Genomic DNA, 3,739 nt, shown 5'->3' with positions numbered 1-3,739 from the left:
AGTGAGGATTACGTCAGATAACTGGAGATCCCAGGGAGGGCGGTGTGCTGAGCTTCTCCTATATGTTGTTGCTATGAGTTCTCCGCCGCCATCTACTGGCCAGAATTTGTATGTCGCTCGCTCTTCTTCTTTTCTTTTAAAGCGTACCTGTCAAGAAAAATAACTTTAGACATGTCAGCAGACAAGTCAAAAGTTAGTGATCACAGAGGGTGTTACTGCTGATACCCGCTATGATCAGGAGATATAGCCGGGGAGAGACCACGGCAGCCGTACAATTCACTCCCTGGCTGTATCTCTTTTAGGCTATGTTCACACTACGTAAAATAACGGCCGTTGTTTTCACCGGCCGGACTTTTACGACCAAAACTACGGCCGTAGAATTGTGATCGTACTGGCTAGTCGTGAAACTATGGCCGTTGTTTAATTTTGATTCCTAGCATGTTTATAAATGGGATGAAACAGGTCATTTACTTTAAATACTGCGCCCAGCCCGAGAAACCACTCAGAAATTTTTACATCAAAATCAAGTTTAATTCGGCAGTTGTTGCAGTATTACCGGCCGGAAATAATTGACATGTTCATTTTTCACAGATAAACAATGGCCGTTATCTGATACGTAGTGTGAATTTAACAGCCGTAGTTACATTGCATTGCAGTCATTATATATTATTTTACGTAGTGTGAACATAGCCTCACAGGTGAGTCTGTCAATGGAATTCTGAGACTACCTAGACGGACAGAGCAGGTGGCGGAGGAGTGGATGGCTCTGCTGCTACATCCTCTCCCTGGCCATATCTCCTGATCCCAGAGGGGATTCGCAGTGAGATCCGATGGCATAAATAACTTTTTACATGTCAAAAGATATTTTTCAGGACAGGTACTCATTTTTTCCAAGCTGGGTGTAATTTTGCAGTTCTGTTCCCTCGGTACTTCCTGTCAGTAGCCGTGGTTTTTGCCATGTCCTGTGAGACTGGGAGCACACATGTTCTTGGGCTTGTGAATGTATCCATTTCTGACCAGCAGTAGCCACAGCAATAACATGAGCAACAGCAGCGACAGCATTAATACAGGACTGTATCGAAGTGTCAGACATTGCCTTAGAGTAGTGTTTAGCAGATCTGTCAAAATGTTCCGGTTCAGCTACGTTAGATGAGACTGAGACTGTTTGATTCTCCGCAGCTACAAAAGTTGGATATCGTCCTAGGGAGACCAGGAAAACATAGATAAATGCATAGGCAATAGTTGGCAACAATCCCAGTTTTGCTGTACTGTCACTACTACCCCTGCTGTCACTACTACTACTACCCCTGCTGTCACTACTACCCCTGCTGTCACTATACTACCCCTGCTGTCACTACTACTACTACTACCCCTGCTGTCACTATAAAGCCCCTGCTGTCACTACTACCCCTGCTGTCACTATAACGCCCCTTCTGTCACTACTACTACCCCTGATGTCACTACTACCCCTGCTGTCACTACTACTACTACCCCTGTTGTCACTATACTACCCCTGCTGTCACTATACCACCCCTGCTGTCACTATACTACCCCTGCTGTCACTATACCACCCCTGCTGTCACTATACTACCCCTGCTGTCACTACTACTACTACCCCTGCTGTCACTATACTACCCCTGCTGTCACTATACTACCCCTGCTGTCACTACTACTACTACCCCTGCTGTCACTATACTACCCCTGCTGTCACTATACCACCCCTGCTGTCACTATACTACCCCTGCTGTCACTACTACTACTTCTACCCCTGCTGTCACTATACTACTCCTGCTGTCACTATACTACCCCTGCTGTCACTATACTACCCCTTCTCACAAAAACACAGAAAAATGCAACAGCTCACCGCAACAGCAAGATACAGACCCACCATAGACATGAAAATAGTTAAAAGCAGCCCCCCCCAACTGCCAAAAAATTCCCACAAAAATAATAAGTTTCTTGGTTACTATTTGCAAACAGTGTAAACTGCCTCACCACTGTAAGGTGGACTCATATCGAGGCAGACCCTACACTGTATGTACACTATGGCCTCTCCATGACGTATAATACGCTTATGCTCTGGGCATGCAAGATCCGTCTAATACCTGCAAAAATAATTGCACCACCTGGGTGAGACAGGTGGAGAGCACGACCAAATAGAGGCAGCCACTCCCCCAACTGGAAAACAGAAAAAAAAAAGACAAAATTGGTCAGCTCTCCTAGAACACCCCTTCTGTCACTACTACTACTACAACCACCATATCTGATGTCCCATCATCCTGGCATGGCCCTCATGTGTCCCGCTTGCAGTCACCACCAAGAGCTGCCGCTGCTGGGTGATGATCTCTCTGCAGCAATAGCCGGAAGGGTCTGTACTATTTGGGGGCTCCTGCACAGGACCAGGGTCTATACTTTATGAGGGCTGCTACATGGGGGGGGGGTATTTTATAGGGGGACTGCTGCACAGAGGAACCTATACTATATGGGGACTGGCGTATAGGGGAGTCTATACAATATAGGGACAGGTAAACAAACATGGCTTAAACTATATGGGGACTGTTACATGGAGGCATGGGTGGGGCTACTACTAAGTGGGGAGAGGGAGAGGAGGCCTATGTGAGCACAAAGAGGGCAAATGGGGAACAGATGGGACCAAACCACTACAGAGAGGCCTGATTACTATAGAGGAACATAGAAGAGTGGCCTATTATAAGATGGGAACCAAGCACACAGGGGGCCTAATACCATATGAGAACACAAAGTGGCCTAACTACTATTTGGTGGCCCAGAGAGTTACTGTGTTAAACAGATGAAGAGTTTGTATAGAGATGAGGATGATACTAAAGAGAGAGGAGCCTGGTACATTGCCGTGAATGTCCCTCTTTCCTCCCAGCAAAGGTTGGGAGGTTTGGTACCACCCCTGCTGTCACTACAACTACTACCCCTACTGCTGTCACTACTACTACTACTACCACCCCTGCTGTCACTACAACTACTACCCCTACTGCTGTCACTACTACTACTGCTACCAACCCTGCTGTCACTTCTTCTACTACCACCCCTGCTGTACTACGACTACAAACCCTGCATTCACTACTTCTGCTACCACCCCTGCTGTCACTATTGTTACTACTACTACCACTCCTGCTGTCACTACTACTACCACCACCACTACCCTTCTGTCACTATTACTACAACCACCTCTGCTGTCACTACAATTACTAGTAGCTCTACTGTCACTACTACTACCATCCCTGCTGTCACTACTACTACCACCACCTCTGCTGTCACTACTACTACCACCACCTCTGCTGTCACTACTACTACCACCACCTCTGCTGTCACTACAATTACTAGTAGCTCTACTGTCACTACTACTACCATCCCTACTGTCACTACTACTACCACCACCCCTGCTGTCGCTACTACTACCCCTTCTGTCACTACTACCCCTGTTGTCAAAAAGCACTGGTGGCAAGCCACACCCCATGCAAACTGTGGCGCACTTCCTTTTTTATCCTATGGGCCACGCACGATGACGTAATTTCATCGCACGTCACTTGCAGGAATAGACATGCGCGGCTCCGGCACGGACTGTAGGGGAAAGGCAGTGCTGGAGCAGGAGAAAGGTGAGTGGGATATTTATTGTTTTTATTTGGTACTGACTACCAGGACACCTTACCCATGTGATCTTATATAGTGAACCAATCTGACTGAATTCCTTATTAAACTGTTTAAC

This window comes from Dendropsophus ebraccatus, chromosome 11, assembly GCF_027789765.1.
Source record: "Dendropsophus ebraccatus isolate aDenEbr1 chromosome 11, aDenEbr1.pat, whole genome shotgun sequence".
Taxonomy (NCBI): domain Eukaryota; kingdom Metazoa; phylum Chordata; class Amphibia; order Anura; family Hylidae; genus Dendropsophus; species Dendropsophus ebraccatus.
The sequence above is the reverse complement of the archived record's forward strand: the minus strand, read 5'-3'. Positions refer to the sequence as shown.